General features: G+C 48.7%; 1 protein-coding gene across 1 annotated transcript in view; it reads right to left on the reverse strand.

Annotated features, from left to right (window-relative positions):
* Nucleotides 1-22388, reverse strand: part of clec19a (C-type lectin domain containing 19A) — a 110491-nt gene that overhangs the window by 25405 nt on the left and 62698 nt on the right. The window lies entirely within an intron of this gene.

Below are 22388 nucleotides of genomic sequence, written 5' to 3' on the forward strand. Positions count from 1 at the left end.
TGGGACAGGCAAAGACTCTGCTCTGTACAAGGCACCACAGAGACTCCCAGGGAAGGCCGGGACTTGGCCAATGCTCCCGCGAACTTTTTTTTTCGTGCGCAGTCCCTTTAACTGGCTGCGAGGCCGATTCAAATTTCAGCGCCTGCACGGTGGTTTCTGTTGAAAAGCCGGTGAGCGGCCTGCGTGGGACCTCCAGACCACTGTGCGGCCGCACAGCTTAGCAGAAACGCTGGGCCTGGTGTAACAGTGTCCCAGCGAATTTGATGTTCTGCAGCCACACTGCTGCCAGAATCACACCAGCAGAGATTGAGTTGGGCCCCAGTGTGTTTTCTGGCACTGTGACTGAGCTCTGATGTATTGTTTACTACCAAGCTTTTGCTATTCAGGTTTGTATTTTCTGCTGCAATGCTTAGTTTTAATGTACAGGCTCCTCATCTTTTATCAGCAGCAAGTTTTGCTAAGAGATCATAAGGGTGAGGTGGACATTGTAAGAAAGTGCAAGAAATGTCTCTGCTGGGATCATTAATGATTTGGACTTAGGAACGAGTAACTCAATATCAAAATTTGCAGATGATACCAAACTAGGGGATGTAGCTAACACTGAGGAAGAATGCAACATAATACAAGAAGACATTAGGAAACTTGCAGACTGGGCAGTTAAGTGGCAAATGAACTTTAACATTGATAAATGTGAGGTGATGCACTTTGGTAAGAAAAATAGAAACATCACCTACACCTTAGAAAATAAGAAACTGAATGAGGTAGAAGGGCAAAAGGATCTAGGGACACAGGTGAATCATTAAAAGCAGCATCGCAGGTCAGCAAAGCAATTAAAAATGTTAACAAAGCATTGGAATTTATTTCTAGGGGTATAGAATTCAAAAGTAGTGAAGTTATGTTATAATTGTATAGGACCTTGGTCAGGCCATAGAGTACTGTGCACAGTTCTGGTCTCCATACTATAAAAAGGACACAGAAGAGAACGCGCAAAGAAGATTTACAAGGATGGTACCAGAACTGAGAGATTACGGCTATCGGGGAAGATTGAACAGGTTGGGGCTTTTTTCTTTAGAAACGAGAAGACATGAAGGTGACCCGATAGAGATCTTTAAAATTATGAATGGGTTGGACACGGTGGATGTGGAGAGAATGTTTCTACTTGTGGGAGAATCCAAAACTAGGGGCCATAAATACAAGATAGTTACTAATAAATCGAATAGGGAAATAAGGAGAAATGTCTTTGCTCAGAGAGTGGTTAGAATGTGGAACTCGCTACCACAGGAAGTGATTGAGGCAGATAGCTTAGATGCTTTAAGAAGGAGACTAGATGAGTACATGAGAGAAAAAGGAACAGAAAGATATTCTGAAAGGGTGAGATGAAGTAGATGGAATGAGAGGAGGCTCGTGTGGAGCATAAACACCAGCACAGACTGGTTGGGCCGAATAGCCTGTTTCTGTGCTGTATATTCCATATCATTCTATGTAATTGTAGGTTCATTAGGCAAAGCTGCATCTCCTCTTGGTATAAAACATTACCAAAATGAAGTAAACGGGTGTGGATACTGACAATTTTGACAAATTTACTGGGAAATGCTTTATTTTTATTAGGATGTAATTTCCTCCTGTGTGTAAAATGCTGAGAGCAAATAATGAAAGCAGAGATAGAAAAAAAAACTCTTTGTTAACAGCTTGGTAATGTGTGCAATGTTATTGAAGTTAGTTGAAGAGAGTTGAAAAGAGTTGGTGCTTTCCTCGTGGATTAATCAATTTGAAGTGGGAATAATTTTGACTTTGGGTGATAATTGAGCAGCAGCTGAATATCAAGTCCAGGAGATATATATCCTCACTCTGTGGGATATTTGTATGAAATTCCTCTATCTGCTCTTACAATGAAAATATTTTTTATGGTTGTCTCGATATTTCTCTCATGCTCAGCATCAAGGACTGTTTCTATAAGCGAGCCCTCACTCCCTTCGAACCGAAGTGTGACCTTTGCACACGGGGGTAGATTCCTGACTTTGTGTGGTAGTGTAAAATGGTCAATGGAAGTCAATGGAAATCAAAATGGGGAGAGATGTAAAGCAGGCCGCCGTTTTACACTATTGCGCAAAGTCAAGATCTACTTCACAATATCTGGTGATGTAATATTGCGCAAGGTTGAACAGGAGCCCCTGCTACTGTGAATTGCTTGTTAGAAATGACACAAGTCCTCTCAAAACATAGTCACCAGGAGTGGCCTCACAATGGAGGTGCGTATGGACAACAGGAAGAATGGGAGGAGCAGGAGGAAGGAGCTGAAGAGCATCAGGAACTGCAGGTTATGGGGACGCTTCATAATCTGCTTCTTTTCAGGGGACCTGCAACTGGCTGAAATAACTGTTTTGTTTAACCATTTACATCAGAAAGCTTTTTTTTGTTCTTCATCCTAAGAGCTGCATATTTTCCCTTTAAAAGCATTGGAGATAGACTCAATTTTCTATTCAGGGAAATGACTGCAAGCATCTCCTAATGAAAGTGATGTGTATTGATCTTTTCTCTGTATGGTAATGTTTAAATGCACTTTCTGTGTACGTAGTGTCTGAGTACTTCTGGTCTTTAACTGCACTAAACTTCTATTCAATGGGTTTTCCTAAGTCTGCTTGCCAATAAGTGTGGCTCGTGCTTTTATACATACAATTGTCAGTATCCACACCAGTTTACTTCATTTTGGTAATGTTTTATACCAACATGGTGGTACTGCACAGATAAGAGAATCTGGCATGGAGATCGTGGAGCGTGTCTGATTCTTGATGCCCCCGATTTGCTGGCCACTGATTTAGACAGTCGGGATGTTATGAATCGGACACACTGACCTTCACACCAGATTCTCCGATCTGCACTCCCACTGAGTGAGACTCTATGCCGGAAGTGGAGTCTCACAATTTCAGGGCGATGGTGTGTGGACATGATCTAGATAAGTCGCCAGAAGTTGGTGTCCACTATTTTTCTTGTGATTCAGTACACCCTCAGGCTGGAGGGCGATCGTCCTGTGGACCTTCAGCAGTGCCAGGCATGTCCTGTGGCTTCAGCTGCTGGGGTACACCTGCTTTCAGAGCTGCCCCTAGAAAACACTCGTACAAGACTTGGTACTGACACAGAACTGACACTAATACCTCTTGTTACTCAGGTGTTACTGGGCCTGTAGACACATGCCGCTCCTGGAGGGCATCTCCTTGTTGCTGGAGAATAGAAGAGAATGCTTTTTTAAGGTTGCAAGCTCCCTCTGACAGATGCCTGCAACCCTTCTTCAGTGGACTCTATGCTCCCAATTATTATGACTGCCAGTGCAATTGGTACTAATCCCCGTCAATAGCATGTTGTATAGTGGGCAACCATCCTTTCAAGTATGAAAGGGATGAAGTCAAGAGATTGCTCTATATGGTTCACGTGTTCAGCAAGCCTTTTTTGGAATGCAGAAGGACTAAACACACCAACACAGGAACTCTGATCAGGATCAACCAGTATGGAAGACCTCCACCCTTTGCACTTTCTGGCCTGCTTCAGTCCCCGTTTCCCCTGCCCTTCCTGACCACGGTGCTGCACAACACCCAAAGGCCAATTTTAATTCCATTCCACTCTTGCCAGTAGGGAGGGTTAAAATCACCCCGCCAGTGTTTCCTTCTGCTGCTCACACTGCAAATCACAAAATGGTGTATGATGTTCTGGCACTTAATGAAAGTGTGAGTGATAATGATGTTGCTCTGGTTCCTGCACGATTATCTGCGAAATGGGCAGAGAAATGTTTATAAGTACATGAAAACACTTCTTCAATTCACTCAAGCCTTTGAATGTAATGAGCTGTTAAAACTATTGCATTCAGCCTGATAGCACAGAGACTGCAAATCAGGAGTATAAATTTTGTATTTACCAGTCGATCTGCACCTCTTGACTCCCCAGAGGAGAGCTTTTTGCCATCTCCGTGTCGATGAAAGAGAACTCCCTTTATTCAAAGGCTGTCAGGGTCTTAAATGCATTGGGACCCCTTTATCCCAATCTAGCCAATCACATTAAACATTACGTAGGGCTAGATATTCGGTACCTTAGCGCCTCCTGTTAGCGTCCGGGCAGGGCGCTAAGGGTTTATTGCCTGGGCGCTAAGGGTTTATTGCCTGGGCGTGGCAATTCCAACGCTGCCCGTGAAATTCAGTTGGCATTTAGCACCGGCGCTAACACTTAGCGCCTGGCCCTCTAGTGCTGCTCAGACCATGACATCACTGAGTGTGCAATGCCCCGTTGTAACAGAACCACTGGATGACTCTGGCTAACTGTATATAATTCTCTTTAACGATGTTCTAGCACCAGCCTAAACCTGTACCATTGTGTTAGGCATTACTGTGTTTTGTATATAGAGTTTGCATGTACGGGGCGTGTCCCCTTTAAGAGCGTGGGAAAACGCGGGTAAGAACATAAGAACATAAGAAATAGGAGCAGGAGTAGGCCAATCGGCCCCTCAAGCCTGCTCCGCCATTCAATAAGATCATGGCTGATCTGATCCTAGCCGCCAATCCACTATCACAGAACCATCTCCTGAATCTAACAGAATTAGACACACGAAATAGGAGCAGGATCAGGCTACACGGCCCCTGGGCCCGCTCCGCTACCCACAGGGCCATGACCGATCCGAACCTAGACTCATGTCCAAATTCCTGCCCGCTCCCCGTAACCTTTAATTCCCTTTACGTCTAGGAAACTGTCTATTTCTGTTTTAAATTTATGTAATGATGTAGCTTCTACAGCTTTTTGGGGCAGCATATTCCATGGACCTACCACCCTCTGACTGAAGTAGTTCCTCCTCATCTCAGTTTTGAAAGAGCAGCCCCTTATTCTAAGACTATGCCCCCTAGTTCTAGTTTCACCCATCATTGGGAACATCTTCCCCGCATCCACCCGATCCAACCCCTTCACAATCTTATATGTTTCAATAAGATCGCCTCTCATTCTTCTGAACTCCAATCAGTAGAGTCCCAAACTACTCAACCTCTCCTCATATGTCCATCCCCTCATCCCCGGGATTAACCGAGTGAACCTTCTTTGTACTGACTCGAGAGCAAGTATGTCCTTTCTTAAGTATGGACACCAAAACTGTACGCAGTATTCCAGGTGCGGTCTCACCAATACCTTGTACAACTGAAGCAATACCTCCCTATTTTTATATTCTATCCCTCTAGCAATGAAAGCCAACATTCCATTGGCCTTCTTAATCACTTGTTGCACCTGCATACTAACCTTTTGAGTTTCGTGCACCAGGACCCCCAGATCCCTTTGTACTTCAGTACTTTCCAGTTTCTTGCCATTAAGATAATAACTTGCTCTACGATTTTTCCTGCCAAAGTGCATAACCTCACACTTTCCAGTATTGTATTCCATCTGCCAAATCTCTGCCCACTTACTTAGCCTGTCTATGTCCCCTTGCAGGTTTTTTATGTCCTCCTCACTCACTACTTTCCCTCCCATCTTAGTATCATCTGCAAACTTTGATATGTTACACTCGGTCCCCTCCTCCAAATCGTTAATATAGATTGTAAAGAGTTGGGGACCCAGCACTGACCCCTGCGGAACACCACTAGTTACTGATTGCCAGTCTGAGAATGAACCATTTATCCCAACTCTCTGCCTTTTGTTAGATAGCCAATCCTCTATCCATGCCAGAATATTACCCCCAATCCCGTGATTTTTTATCTTAAGCAATAATCTTTTGTGTGGCACCTTGTCAAATGCCTTTTGGAAGTCTAAATACACTACGTCCACTGGTTCCCCTTTATCCACCCTATACATTACTTCCTCAAAGAACTCCAGCAAATTTGTCAAACATGACTTCCCCTTCATAAAACCATGCTGACTTTGTCCTATTAAATTATGATTATCCAAATGTCCTGTTACTGTCTCCTTAATAATGGACTCCAAAATTTTACCTACCACAGATGTTAGGCTAACCAGTCTATAGTTTTCAGCCTTCTGTCTACTGCCCTTTTTAAATAAGGGTGTTACATTAGCAGTTTTCCAGTCTGCCGGGACCTTTGCCGAGTCCAGGGAGTTTTGGAAAATTATTACCAATGCATCCACAATCCCTACCGCCACTTCCCTCAAGACCCTAGGATGTAAGCCATCAGGTCCAGGTGATTTATCCGCCTTGAGTCCCATTATTTTACCGAGTACCACTTCCTTAGTGATTTTGATCGTGTTTAGCTCCTCCCCCCCTTTAGCCCCCTGTTTGTCCAGTGTTGGGATATTCTTAGTGTCTTCTACTGTAAAGACTGATGTAAAATATTCATTCAGTGTTTTTGCCATCTCCATATTTCCCACCATTAATTTCCCGGTCTCATCCTCTAAGGGACCAACATTTACTTTAGCCACCCTTTTTCTTTTTATATAACTATAAAAACTCTTACTATCTGTTTTTATATTTTTTGCTAATTTACTTTCATAATCTATCTTCCCTTTCTTAATCAATCTTTTTGTTATTTTTTGCTGTCTTTTAAAGTTTTCCCAATCCTCTATCCTCCCACTAGATTTGGCTACCTTATATGCCCTTGTTTTTAGTCGAATACTATCCTTAATTTCTTTACTTAGCCACGGATGGCTGTCTTTTCTTTTACACCCTTTTCTTCTCAGTGGAATATATTTTTTTTGGAAGTTGTAAAATAACTCCTTAAATGTACACCACTGATCATGTATCGTCTTACCCTTTAATCTATTTTCCCAATCCACTCTACTCAATTCCGCTCTCATACCTTCATAGTCTCCTTTATTCAAGCTTAGCACACTTGTTTGAGATCCAACCTTCTCACCCTCTAATTGAATATGGAATTCAACCATGTTATGGTCACTCATTCCAAGGGGATCCTTTACTAGGACATTTTTAATTAATCCTGTCTCGTTACACAGGACCAGATCTAAGGTTGCTTGCCCCCTGGTCGGTTCAGTTACATACTGCTCAAGAAACCCAACCCTAATACACTCAATGAACTCATCCTCAAGGCAGCCCTGCCCAATTTGATTTGTCCAATTAATATGATAGTTAAAATCCCCCATAATTATAGATGTTCCCTTATTACAAGCCTCAACTATTTCGTGATTGATACTCCGTCCAACAGAGTTGCCACTGTTCGGAGGCCTATAGACTACGCCCACTAGTGTTTTTTTCCCCTTATTATTCCTTACCTCCACCCAAACTGTTTCATTATCCTGATCTTTTGACCCAATATAATTTCTCTGTATTACAGTGATTCCTTCCTTTATTAACATAGCCACCCCACCTCCCCTTCCTTCCTGCCTGTCCTTCCGGATCATTAAATAACCTGGTATGTTTAATTCCCAGGCATCGTCACCCTGCAGCCATGTTTCTGTAATAGCCACAAGATCATACCCATGATGTCACGTCGCAAATCACGGGGCTGCCCAGGCAGTCCTCGTGGCATCTTCGTTGAGTAAAGACCTGTTTAATTGTTCTCTTGTGTCGATCTCCGTTATTCATAGGAATTCGTTAATTCCTACATTGGTGACCCCGTTTTTGTGAACGTTTTCACAAAAGAGTACAGTATGGAAGCAAACACCGTTTCGCTAAAGCTACCGCAGTTCTGGGAGCAGCTACCGCAGTTCTGGGAGCAGCAAGCGCCCTCGTGGTTTATTCAGGTCGAGGCCCAGTTCGCCCTGAGGAACATCGATGCGGATCAGACCAAGTACCTTTATGTGGTCTCCGCACTCGACAGCTCTACCGCCTCTCGGATCGTCAGCCTCCTCGAAAACCCCCCAACGGAGCGCAAGTATGAAACACTCAAAGCGTGGTTACTGCAGGTTTTCGGGCTCACAAAATTGGAGCGTGCCTGTCGATTACTCGCTATGCCCGGGCTCGGGGACTCCAAGCCTTCAGAGTTGATGAGCCAAATGCTCACACTCCTGGGCTCAGAACGGGAATGTTTCCTATTCCGCGAGATTTTCCTCAGCCAACTGCCTGAACAGGTACAAGCTGCCCTGGCCAGATCTGAAATTGAAGACTGCGCAACACTCGCTGCGGAGGCTGACAAAATTTTCGCTGTAACTCGGCAGTACTGCGCCGCCACGAGGCACCCATCCCCCGCAGATGCCGCCTCAGCTCGTCAGCCTGCTGGGCTGTGTTTCTACCACGCGCAGTTCGGCGCGAAGGTGAAGCGTTGCCGCCCTCCCTGCAGTTTTCCCCAACAAAACAAACAACAACTGACACTGCGACCACCGAGGAATGGGTCTAACGGGCACCCCGTGGCCGCGATGGCGATCGGCAACGCGGGAAAATTGCTGTTCATCACTGATACTCTCTCCAGTCGTCGTTTTCTGTGCGACACCGGAGCGCAGTGCAGCATTTTACCCGCGTCCGCCCTCGATGTGCAGACGGGGAATCACGGCCGCACCCTTGAAGCAGCCAATGGCAGAACAATTCGGATCTTCGGCAGACGGCGAGTGGAGGTGTGCCTCGGGGGCAACGTTTTCACTGGGAGTTTGTTATGGCCAAAGTTTCCCAGCCTCTCCTCGGCGCGGATTTCCTGTGCACCAACAGCCTCCTGGTCGACGTTAGGAACTGGCGGCTGATCAACGCAGCAACTTTTAATTCTCTTCCGTGTTACCTCAGTAACACTATGTCGCGCACCGTCTCCTGTGCGTTCCCGACTCCTGATGAGTTCGCTCACCTGCTCGGCGAATTCCCTGACCTGACAAGACCCACGTTCTCCTCCACAGCCACGAAACATGGTGTGGAACACCACATCACCACCAATGGCCCCCCGGTCTACGCGCGGGCCCGGCGCCTGGAACCTGGCAAGCTGGCAGCCGCAAAGGCGGAGTTCGCAACCATGGAACGGTTAGGGATTATTCGCCGGTCAAATAGTCCCTGGTCTTCACCCCTCCATATCGTCCCGAAGCCTGGCAGTGGATGGCGGCCATGTGGCGACTATCAACGCCTAAACGGCGCCACCACTCCTGATCGGTACCCGATCCCCCACATTCAGGATTTTTCTGCCCATTTGGCAGGGAACACCGTGTTCTCAAAAGTCGACCTCGTCCGGGGCTACCACCAGGTCCCAGTTCATCCACAAGACGTCCAGAAGACCGCAGTCATCACCCCATTCGGCCTCGTCGAGTTTTTACGAATGCCGTTTGGGTTAAAGAACGCCGCCCAGGCTTTCCAATGCCTGATGGACTCCGTGCTGCGGGACCTCAAGTTCCTCTTTGTCTACCTAGATGATATTCTAATTGCCAGTCCTACTAAGGAAGAACATACCTGTCACCTACGCACCCTTTTTCGACGCCTCAGCCAACACAGCCTGATTATCAACCCGGCCAAGTGTCAGTTTGGCCTGCACCAAATTGACTTCCTGGGGCATTGCATCACCTCAGAGGGAGCGGTTCCTTTACCTTCGAAAGTAGAGGCGGTGACATCCTTTCCACGCCCGCAGAATGTACAGGCCCTGCAGGAATTCCTAGGCATGGTAAACTTTTACCACCGTTTCGTGCCTAAAGCAGCACTACTCATGCAGCCCCTGTACGAGGCCCTCAAGGGCAAGACTGGCAAGAGCCTGGTAGACTGGATGGAAGACATGGCCCGAGCGTTCGCCGACACCAAAAGCGCCTTAGCCAATGCGACTATGCTGGCGCACCCGCTGCCAGGTGCCACCATCAACCTCACCACCGACGCGTCGGACTACGCAGTCGGTGCCGTGCAACAGCAGTGGGTGAACAGGACGTGGCAGCTGTTGGCATTCTTCAGCCGTCAACTACGGCAGAACGAGAGAGCATACAGCACGTTCGACCGGGAGTTGCTCGCCCTTTTTCTGGCCATCTGCCATTTTCGGTTCCTACTGGAAGGACGTCCTTTCACCGCCTTTATGGACCATAAGCCGCTAACCTTTGCAATGGCCAAGACTGCCGAACTGTGGTCAGCTGACCTACATATCCGAATTCACCACGGATATACAGCACGTGGCCGGTAAGGACAACCTGGTGGCAGACTGCCTCTCCCACGCGATCGTCAATACGGTTCATTTGGGCATCAACTACGCCCTCATGGCAGCGGACCAAGCCTCAGACCCGGAAGTCCAAGCTTACAGAACGGCCATCACTGGCCTCCAGTTGGCCGACATCAAGTTCCATTCAGCAGGTACCACGCTGTTGTGTGACGTCTCCGTACAGGATCCTCGCCCTGTCGTGCCGGTCGTCTGGCGCCGCAAAGTGTTCGACGCCATACATGGGTTGTCACACCCAGGAATGAAGGCCTCTCAGAAACTGATGTCAGCGAAATTTGTATGGCATGGCATGCATAAAGATGTCCGCGACTGGGCCAACACCTGCGTGGTCTGCCAAAAGGACAAGGTACAGCGCCACATCAAAGCTCCATTGCCCACCTTCACAGTTCCGGAACGACGTTCTGACCATGTCAACGTGGACCTGGTAGGACCACTCCCACCCTCCCATGGTTTTTCACACATCCCGACCATGGTTGACCGCACCACCAGATGGCCGGAGGCGGTCCCCCTGTCATCCACTACATCGGCGGACATGGCCAGGGCGTTCATTTCCTCCTGGATCGCCCGTTTCGGAGTGCCCGCAGATATTTCGTCAGACAGGGGACCGCAGTTTTCCTCCGAACTCTGGAATGCAGTGGCCCGAGGACTCGGTGTCAAATTGCACCGCACCACAGCCTACCACCCACAGGCGAATGGCCTCCGCAAACGCTTCCACCGGTCAATGAAAGCCGCCCTGAGGGCCAGCCTCCAGGACGCTGGATGGGCAGACAAGCTACCATGAGTCCTGTTGGGCCTTCGCACGTCCCCCAAAGAAGACCTTCACTCTTCATCAGTGGAGCTTGTGTATGGTCAGCTGCTGCGAGTCCCGGGGGACTTCCTACCAACATCGACGGAGCCATGGTCCGCGTCTGCCCAGCTTGCTAGTCACCAAGAGGCGGCCAGATGTTTCGCACCGGTGCCCACTTCGCACCACGGGCTGCAGAGGTCACACGTTCCCACAGAGCTTCACAAGGTTGAATACGTTTTTATTCGCCATGACGCACATAGGGATCCGCTCAATGCCCCATATACCGGTCCCTTCCGCGTGTTGGAAGCAGGGGGCAAAACCTTCACGGTAGATGTCGGTGGTAAACCGGACCACATTTCGGTCGACCGCTTAAAGCCAGCACATTTAGACCTTGACCGCCCCGTCGAAACAGCACAATCGCCGAGACGGGGTTGGCCACCCATCGTCGTTATGGCAGACCAAGTGCGACCGCCCGCCAGACCGCCAGCCGACCAGCAGCCTCCGCCTCGAGAGTACAGGAGTCGTTCTGACAGGCTCGTCAGACCCCCTCACCGTTTGACTTTGTCCGTTAAAGCGAATTCTGGGGGGGGCGCATGTGGCAAAACCACTGGATGACTCTGGCTAACTGTATATAATTCTCTTTAACGATGTTCTAACACCAGCCTAAACCTGTACCATTGCGTTAGGCATTACTGTGTTTTGTATATAGAGTTTGCATGTAAGGGGCGTGGCCCCTTTAAGAGCGCGGGAAAACGTGGGTAAACGCGATGACGTCATGTCGCAAACCATGGGGCTGCCCAGGCAGTCCTCGTGGCATCTCCGTTGAGTAAAGATCTGTTTAATTGTTCTCTTGCGTCGATCTCCGTTATTCATAGGAATTCATTAATTCCTACACCGTTAGCGCCCTGGATGCGAAATTCAGTCGCTTCCCCTGACTTACCACCTGGCCCTGAAAACGACAGAAACAGCAGGCGTTGAAAGCTGGGATTGGCGCTCCCGGGGCACTATTTAAAGGGATCATTTACCGGGTCACTGGGAGGTCAAATTCATTGCTGGTTGTCAGATAGCATTTCGACTGTATTCACATTGTCCCCATTTTTGCTTTGTTGCTGCTCTAGCAGTTTCTTCACTTGTATTGCTCTGAACATTTCTACGCCCTCTTTTCTCTAATTTATGGGGGCTGTACTGGCACTCCACCTTGCCCTCCGGCAATACGTCTAAGGCAGCGGATGCAGAGACGGAGATTGCCAAATGTGGCCAGAGGTAGGAGGAGAGCCAACAGACCTCGCAACAGGAGGCCTTACCCTCCCAGGGTATTCCGGGAGCACTTCTCCTACATTCATCTCTCAGAGGAGCAGTGCCTTAGAAGGCTCTGCTTCAGCAAGGAGGTGATCACAGAGCTCTGCCACCTCCTGCAGCCAGACCTCCAGCCTCAGCTCAGGACCAGGACGTCTCTCTCAGTGGCAGTGAAGGTCACAGTGGCTCTCAATTTCTATGCCAGTGGCTCCTTCCAGGCTTCAACAGGGGATATTGCAAACATTTCGCAGTTCACCGTCCATTGCTGCAACTGGGAGGTAACAGGCGCTCTCTACAGAAGGAGAAGGGAGGACATCTCATTCCCCATCACCAGAGAGAAACAGGACAAATGCTCATGTGGCTTTGCAAGGATAGTGGGCTACCCCATGGTTCAGGGCACCATTGGCTGCACCCACGTGGCATTGCGAGCATCTCATCAGAATGCAGAGGTGTTCCGTAACCGCAAAGGCTACCACTCTCTGAACATTCAGTTGGTGTGCGACCACAGACAGCGCACCCTCGCTGTCAATGCCCGCTATCCTGGCAGCAGCCACGATGCATTCATCCTGTGACAGGCTGGTGTCCCAGCACTGTTCCACCCACCACATGAAGCTCACGGCTGGCTGCTTGGAGACAAGGGTTATCCACTCGCCACCTGGCTGATGACATCCCTCTGCAACCCCAACACTCCTGCTCAACACACATACAATGAGAGCCATAGCGCCACCAGGAACCTGATCGAACATACTATCGGGGTGCTGAAGCAACGGTTCCGCTGCCTTGACCACTCTGGAGGAGCCCTGCAGTACTCCCCTGATCGAGTCTCCCTTTTCATCATTGTGTGCTGCATGCTGCACAACCTGGCCATTCTGAGGGCCCAGCCATTGCCACCAGGGATTGGAGGTCTACCTCAGGAGGAGGAAGAGGGAGATGAGGAGGAGTTGGAGGTGGAGGAGGAGGACGAAGAGGAGGAGGATTAAGAGGAGGAGGAGCATCAGCAACGTAGAAGGGAGGCACTCAATCTTGCTTCTGCAAGGGCCTTGCATGAGCGTCTCATTAGACAGCGCTTCCAATGAATGATATACCACATGGCGTTTGCACAGCACAACCACATCATTACATCTAGCTCGCAGTCCCTATCATCAGGCAAAGCTCAAATGAGAAACATCACAAAATGTGTAACGTCAAATTAACAATTTTTTTTATCGAACACAACTCTCTCTTATGAAACACAACTGCTCACAAACAAACACAACCATTTATCAACAAACATAACTCTTTCTTATCAAACTGAACTATTTGTTACCAAACAAAAATATTTATTTACAAGCATAATTATTTGTCAGAAATGCAACAATATATTTACAAACACATCAATTTATTAACACACACACTACCCCCATTTGCTACTAAAGTATTCTTTACTCCCCCTTCTTCAACGATTTCCCTCCCCTTTGGAGTTCCCCCCTCCCAACCCTACTGCTCCTCCATAATGTGGCCCCATTGGCTGCAGCAAGGCTGATGGAAGGCTGCTGAGTCTGGGAGCCAGAGGCTGCAGATGGCCTTGCAGGACACCCTCCACCAGCTCTGGGCCTGGAGGGCCTGGCTGCAGACTGCACCAACTCTGCATGGACAGCAGCAGTCTGGGCTGGCTGGGTTACAGGCTGCGACAAGTGCAATGACGGAGTGGCAGTGGTGAGAGCAGGAATGCTGTCCTCCTGAGAGAGGACAGCACCTTCCTGCTCGACCAACACGCTGCCACTCTCCCGAGGCAGGACCTCAGCATCCGGAGCAATCTGCTCGAGCACAGATTGCTGGCCTGCTGCGACACCGTCAGATCCCTGGTGGACAGTGGTAGACCCAGCGAGGATGGCAGCAGTCAGCGCTTGTGTGGCATCAACCTGAGAGTGCATCAGAGCAGTCTGAGATTGGATGGCACCAACAAATGACTCCATTACAACACTAAGCTGTTGCGTTGCTTCGGCCTGTGCTGCAATAGCTGCTGCCACCTCACACATTACACACGGCATGGGGTCTCTCTGCGAGTCGACCATCCTTTTGCAAACTGCCAAGGATGGGCTCGACGGTGTGATCAGAGCTGAGTGCAATGCTGGAGGCGGACTCCTCCACGCTCCTTGCCAGTGCATCCATGCTCTCCGGCACCCTTGCCAGTGCACCCATGAGCTTGGTGTGCATGCCCATCGCCCGTCTGGTCAACACCTCCACATCCTCATCTGAGTCCTGTGCAGCGGAACTCATGCGTGAACTCTCCCTCCGGGGAGATGGCCCCCGAGCTTCCCTTCCCCCGTGGTGTTACTGCAGCCTGCTGGGCCCCGGGGCTTCACCCACATCAGACCCATGTTTTAGGCTCCCCTCCAGCAACAGCGTCACCCCATTATCAGACCTAGTGTCTTCGGGAGACACAGGCAGTGAGGCTCTGGCTTGTTCTTCCTCCTCCTCTCCCGCATTGCTAGGAGGCTGAGGGACAGGCTGGTTGCTGATTATCTGAAAGCATAAAGGCACAAGAGTGGGGTTAAGGTCAGGGGAGGGGGGCAGGAAGGGAGCAAGGAATGGAGACAGTATACTCAGATGGAAAGTGGGAAGGGCTTGTGGAGTGAGGGGGAAGTAGTATGAGAGAAGAGGGAGCGGTGATGAACATACCGTTGTTGTCCCCAAGGGGGTCGACGTCTCCAACGGTCACACCGCCCACAACCTGGGCCCCAGTGATGCGGTCCACGCACTCCTCCAGTTCTGTAAGGGGGTCCAGGTCCACCTCACCTCCTCCCGTTCATACCTGCTCCCTCCTGTTGCGAGCAAGCTTGGCCTCCAAGAAAAAGGAAAGCGTGTGAGCGAGTATGCAGCTATGTGTTTGGCATATGTGCCTACCATAGTTGAATAGCTGTTAATGTATGCAAGGTGTGAGATGTGCATGTCACTTTTAGTAGGTGGGCATAGTTGGTGGGTGAGTGTTGGGGATGTGGTGGCTTATACAGTGTGTGCACAGAGTGAGGTTGAGATGGTGGCATGTAGAGGTTTTTGAAGCATCTACTCACCCTGACCACCTGAGTGAGGTCGTTGAATTTCTTCCAGCACTGGGTGAGAGTTCTGGGGACCACACTTCTGGCCGACGTGCTGGGCGGCCTCCCTGTACATCCTCCTAAAGGCTTGTGACAATGGCCTCCTGCCAGTGTCTGGAAAGAGCACTGCCCATCGGCGTTCCACGGCCGCAACCAGAGCCTTCAAGGCATGGTCGCTGAACCGGCTCTCTCTCTCTCTCTCTCTGTGCCTCTGATCAGCCATCAGTTGCTTGAATGAAGGCTTGCAGCTCCTTGCAGGCCCAGTTCACAAGCAGCAATGATCAGGGTGAGGCTGTGTAGCATGACTGAACCTCCCCTTGATGAACTGGAAGGTGCCAGTCTGTCGGAGAAGTCTCTAATTGACAGTGCCGGAACTTGAGTAGCGTTCTGAAGATAGCGCCCCGCTCTGCGACATTAGCGCCCTCAGACAAGTGTGTAGCGCTTGATTTAGCGCTCTACTTCCCTCTTGGGGTGTTAAAACTCAATTTCACGTTCCCCAGCTAATTAGCACCGTGCGTTAAAGTTAGCGCCCAGGCGATGTTAGCACCCCAAAATGGTTGATACCGAATTTTTCCTCCTACGTGTAGTGTATGTACCTTGAAGAAGGAACTATATTCTGCAGCCCCTGTATACTGCAGTACCAGTAGTGACCACCCCTGTATATAAGCCTGTGTAGTAACTTTGTATAGTAGTTCCAGTTTTGTCTCCATTCAGTAAACACCTGTTATAACCAACTTCTGCAGTCCGTGTCTCAATTACACACGGACATTACATTGGCGACGAACAGATCCGAACTTACCTACAGTTCTGCACCACCTAACGGGGATCCATCCCTGAAGCGAAGTTATTAGAGGTCGAAGCCAGAAGGAAGAAATCCAAAAAGAAAAAACCAAACAGAAGAAACGGGCGTTGACCGTGGGCAACCGCCCTCTGATTCATCGAATTCGAAGATTTGCAGGAGAGGCTGTCGAGAGCTGGGCTTGGTTCTCCAGTCTATGGTGTTCCAGCTAATCGGGCTGGTGGCAGGTAGTACACTGATCCTTCCTGGGCTGCGGCTTTTCAACGGGGCCGAGCAGCGTTGTCGGGAAGAGGAGAGAGAGAGAGAGGGTGGAGCACACACGGCGCGGCCGGTGCTACGAAGCCAGGCAGCGTACAGACCCGAGAAGAGGGAGGAAAGTGTCCCATAGGGTCTGCTCTGACAACGGGAACTGTAATTAAAATAAAAGAAAAAGAAATTAGAAGCGCAGAAAGCCGCGAGGAGCTGCAGTTTGCCACGGGGACCGCGGAGAGCGGCGTTGGCAGCAGCGCGGGGGGAAGCGCGCGAAGGCCATAGGGCGTTGCCATCAAGGCATAAAAATGCCAGCAACAGCGTTGGCAGCAGCGGAAAAGACAGAAAGCGCGGGAGGCGCCATCTTAATCCAGCGGGGAAGAAGGCAAAGCGCGGGAGGCGCCATTTTGTTCATTCGGGGAAGAAGGAAAAGCGCGGGAGGCGCCATCTTAGCTCTCCAAGATGCCGAAGACTGGCAATATCACTGCCTTCGATAATGCAATAGAAGACTGGATCACGTATGTGGAAAGAGTCGAAGTATATTGCAAGGCAAATGAAGTAGCCGATGAGAAAAAGGCATCGGTACTACTAAACTTAATGGGCGCAAGAACGTACGGCCTATTGCGGAACCTCATCACTCCAGTCAAACCGATGGAGAAGAGTTTTAACGAAATTGTTGATATCCTACAGGAACACCTAAATCCTACACCGCTGCTGATAGCAGAAAGATTTAAATTCCACAAGAGAAATCAGCATAAAGATGAGAGCAATGCTGATTACCTTACGGAACTACGCAAGCTATCAAAGCACTGCCAGTTCGGAGCAGGACTGGCAGATACCCTACGGGACAAATTTGTCTGTGGACTCCTGAGTGAAGGAACCCAGAAGAGGTTACTCTCAGAGAAAGAGCTGACGCTAGATAAGGCTTTCAGCGTGGCGGTATCGTACGAAGCAGCAGCAAGGGGAGCTGCGGAAATACAGCAAAAGCCACAGAAATACGGCACTCATGAAATGACACGGGGATTTGAAAAATGTTATCGCTGCGGCAGAACAACCCATGACCAGAAGGACTGCTGGTTCAAGGACAAAACATGCAGGCAATGCGGAAAGATGGGACACATTGCACGAGTTTGAAGGTGTAGTGTATGTGCCTTTAAGAGCCCCATGTGTACTGTAATGCCAGTAATGGCCTCTCGGGCTATATAAGCCTGTATATTGTGTTGTATCCGTTAGTTCCCCTCCAGACTTTGTTTAGTAAACACCTATCAAACCAACTTCTGTCTTCAGTGTCTCTATCAACACACAGACACAACAACAGGTCCGGGAAGAAGACTAACGACAACAAAAAGACTACTAAGGAAAAGTACAGGAAAGTACAAAAGATGACGGACAGTAGTTCCGAAGACCAGAAGAGCGATAGTGAATTCGGGAACAAGAGACTAAGCTGTCTCAAACTACACAACGTAATTGCAAAAGAGGATCACCGAACCATTTGGGTCACCCTCACGATAGCAGGGTCCCAAGTCAAAATGGAATTGGATACAGGATCAGCACTGACCGTCATGAAGCGACGAGACTACGAGCGGCTATTCTCACACATACCCTTGAAAGACACATCCATTGTCTCGAAGACATATACGGGGCAGAAAGTATACCCCAGAGGGAAAATAAGGGTGCCTGTCGAATACAACGGCAAGGAAATACAGAAATTGTATCTGTACATACTGCAAGATGGTGGACCACCGTTATTGGGACGTGAATGGATCAGAAAAATAAGTTTAGACTGGCACTCCATTCAGGCACTGACTGTGGCTGGTAAAAAGGATGACGACGTCACACCTGGACGATTGTCAAAAATCTTAGCTAACGCTAAAGAGGTATTTCAACAAGGACTGGGAACTCTTAATGGCGTAACCGCCTCGATAAAAATAGAAGAGAATGCAATTCCCAAGTTTTTCAAAGCAAGACCGGTACCATATGCAAGTTGCCCAGCCGTCGAGGCAGAGCTGGAGAATCTGGAGAATGCAAGCGTGTTATCTAAGGTAGACTGGAGCGAGTGGGCGACACCCATCGTTCCTGTCATGAAGAAAACGTTAAACAATAAGTCTGAGGAGCCAAGGAAGATTCGCATCTGTGGGGACTTCAAGGTGACTGTGAACCCAGTCCTTCACACAGTACAGTATCCTCTTCCGAGGATAGAAGATATTTTCGCCTCACTATCTGGAGGGAAACGTTTTACAAAAATTGACCTAGCGCAAGCATATTTGCAGATGGAGGTTGAAGAATCCTCTAGGAAATATCTCACGATAAACACTCACAAAGGTCTTTACCAGTATAATCGACTGGTATTCGGAGTAGCATCAGCTCCGGCTATATGGCAAAGAGCAATGGAACAAGTCCTGCAAGGGATTCTGGGGACTCAGTGTTACTTGGTCGACATCCTAGTGACAGGTGAAAATGACAGTGAACACCTTGCCAACCTAGAGCAGGTGCTCACTAGACTAAGAGAACATGGACTATGAGCCAATCGCCCCAAGTGCGAGTTTTTTAAGAAACAAATATCGTATTGTGGCCACGTGATTGATGAAGAGGGGTTACATAAGTCCCCTGACAAAATTGAAGCGGTAGTTAAGGCTCCAGCGCCTGAAAATGTGTCGCAACTGAGGTCATTCCTCGGATTGGTGAATTACTACCATAAGTTTTCGCCGAATTTGTCCACAATTCTGCACCCACTGAACGCCCTGCTACAAACTGGAGTAGCATGGAAATGGAGCGATGAATGTAAGCGGGCCTTTCAGAAGTGTAAAGGCCTGATCACTTCAAGAGAAGTATTGGCTCACTACAACCCATCACGACCGATAAGACTGGCGTGTGATGCGTCTCCCTACGGCGTTGGAGCGGTACTGTCACATAAATCCCTTGATGGTTCAGAGAGGCCGATAGCTTTTGCGTCACGCTCGTTAACTGCAGCCGAGCGTAACTACACCCAGATTGACAGAGAGGCCCTCAGCCTGGTGTGGGGGGTGAAGAAGTTCAATCACTACCTGCACGGACAGAAATTTACTCTACTAACTGATCATCAACCTCTTGTCTCCATTTTCAACCCTAAGAAGGGCGTCCCGATAATGACAGCACAACGGCTACAGAGGTGGTCCCTTTTCCTAGGGGCACACCAATATGACATCGAGTACAAAGGAACTAAACAGCATGGGAATGCTGATGGATTGTCGCGCCTACCGTTGCCGATGGTGGAAGAAGCACCTGCAGTGGATCCTGTGGAAATATTCCACTCGACCATAGTTGAATGTCTACCTGTGACGAATGCAAACATAGAAAAGGAAACACGAAATGACCCGACACTCTCCAGGGTCTATGATTTAACGGTGAAGGGATGGCCAGCACATGGCGAACCATTGTTGCCAGCATTCTCGCCGAGAAGAGAACAGCTGTCAGTGTGCCGAGGAACCTTGATGTGTGGATCCAGAGTAGTAATTCCACCCAAATTGAAGGATAGAGTGCTCAATGAGCTTCATGGGGGTCATCTGGGAGGGGTAAAAATGAAGAACTTAGCCAGAGCGTTTGTGTGGTGGCCGGGAATCGATAGAGAAATCGAAGAGATGACCAAGAGCTGTACAGGATGCCAGAAGGTCCAAAACGCCCCACCACAAGCCCCTCTACATCCATGGGAGTGTCCCTCATCCCCATGGCAAAGGGTACACATTGATTTTGCTGGTCCATTTATGGACTCGATGTTTTTAATTGCGGTGGATGCACATTCAAAGTGACCAGAGGTAATAAAAATGTCCTCAACCACCACAGAAAAAACTATCACAGTCTTATGAACCATATTCGCCAGAAATGGGCTGCCTGAACAGATTTGCTCCGACAATGGACCACAGTTTGTGTCTGAAGATTTCCGGAGGTTCTTAAAGAACAATGGTGTTGAGCATTACACATCCGCCCCATATCATCCAGCCACCAATGGATTGGCTGAGAGGTTCGTTCAAACATTCAAGAAGGCTATCAAGGCAATGTGTAATGAAGACATACCCCTACAACACAAGGTGGATAACTTCTTGTTTGCCTACCGGAATGCGACACATGCGGTTACCAACCAAACTCCAGCCATGATGTTCTTCAATCGAAGACTAAGATGCCGCTTGGATTTGGTTAAGCCAAACATCAGAAGAGATGTGGAGAACAGGCAGTTTCAGAATATGAATGAAAGGCCAACCAAGAGTTTCAAGATAGGTCAACCAGTTTTGGCCCGGGACTACCGCACAGAGAAATGGCAGCCAGGAACGATCTGCACATGGCAAGGACCTCTAATGTATACTGTGGACGTTGGAGAGAGCATTGTAAGACGCCATGCTGACCAGATTCTAGAGTCACTGGAAAACGTCAAATCTACACCACGATCCTATACACCTGGTGATGAAACCGAAGTACCAATTGCATCTACCTCAGAATCGGTGATATTGGAAGCAGACGAACCAAACAACGACGTTGATCCCGAATTAACTTTGCCAGAAGAACCTGATACCCCAAAGAGGCAGAATCAGGAAGCCTCCTCAAAGACTGAATTTATAATTGATTAACTTCAGCTAATGTATATAGCAACTGTAATTGTAAATATGTTATTTAATTATTAATCGAATGTTATGTACTGTTTAGCTAAAAGGGGAGGAATTGTAGTGTATGTACCTTGAAGAAGGAACTATATTCTGCAGCCCCTGAAAAGTGCGAGGTGATGCATTTTGGACGGACAAATAAGGCAAGGGAATACACAATGAGTGGTAGGACCCTAGGAAGTACAGAGGGTCAGAGGGACCTTGGTGTACATGTACATAGATCCCTGAAGGCAGCGGAACAGGTAGATAAGGTGGTTAAAAAGGCATATGGGATACTTGCCTTCATTAGCCGAGGCATAGAATATAAGAGCAGGGAGGTTATGATGGAGCTGTACAAAACGCTGGTGAGGCCACAGCTGGAGTACTGTGTGCAGTTCTGGTCGCCTCACTATAGGAAGGATGTGATTGCTTTGGAGAGGGTGCAGAGAAGATTCACCAGGATGTTACCTGGGATGGAGCGCCTCAGCTATGAAGAGAGGCTGGACAGGCTGGGGTTGTTTTCCTTGGAGCAAAGAAGGCTGAGGGGGGACCTGATTGAGGTGTACAAAATGATGAGGGGCATAGATAGGGTAGATAAAGAGGAACTTTTCCCCTTAGTAGGGGGGTCAACAACAAGGGGGCATAGATCTGTATCTGTAATCTCCTTCAGCCCTGCAACACCCCCGAGATATCTGCGCTCCTCTAATTCTAGCCTCTTGAGCATCCCGGATTTTAATCGCTCAACCATCGGTGGCCATGCCTTCAGCTGCCAAGGCCCTCAGCTTTGGAATTCCTTCCCTAAATCTCTCCGCCTCTCTTTCCTCCTTTAAACATACCAGTTTGACCAAGCTTTTGGTCATCTGCCCTAATATTCCCTATGTGGCTCAGTGTCAAATTTTGTTTAATAATGCTCCTATTAGGTGCCTTTAAAGGCCCTATATAAATACAAGTTGGTATGTGGCAGTGGCCAAAATTGTATGCAGTATTCCTGGCACAGCCTGACCAGAGCACTTTAGTGGTACAGCGTGATTTCTGGAGATTTGAAATCAAATTATTTGGCAGTAAATCCGAGCACAATGTTGATTTGTTTGGTGCCACCTCACACTGGCTGAAAATGGTGAGCAATAAGTCAAGTCAACAACCCTATGTCTCTTTCAACATCCCTCATGGCAAGTGATGGAAGGTGTCATCGGCAGTGCGATCAAGCAGCACTTACTCACCAATAACTTGCTTACTGATGCCCAGTTTGGGTTCCGCCAAGACCACTCACTTAGCTCCCGACCTCATTACAGCCTTGGTCCAAACATGGACAACGGAGCTGAATTCCAGAGGTGAGGGGAGAGTGACTGCCCTTGACATCAAGGCAGAATTTGACCGAGTCTGGCATCAAGGAGCCCTAGTAAACTGAAGTCAATGGGAATCAGGGGGAAAACGCTCCACTGGCTGGAGTCATACTTAGCACAAAGGAAGATGGTTGTGGTGGTTGAAGGTCAATCATCACAGCCCAGGACATCGCTGCAGGAGTTCCTCAGGGCAGTG

This window comes from Somniosus microcephalus, chromosome 11, assembly GCF_052327205.1.
Source record: "Somniosus microcephalus isolate GS21.2 chromosome 11, FLI_Smic_1.0, whole genome shotgun sequence".
In the NCBI taxonomy this organism is placed as follows: Eukaryota; Metazoa; Chordata; class Chondrichthyes; order Squaliformes; family Somniosidae; genus Somniosus; species Somniosus microcephalus.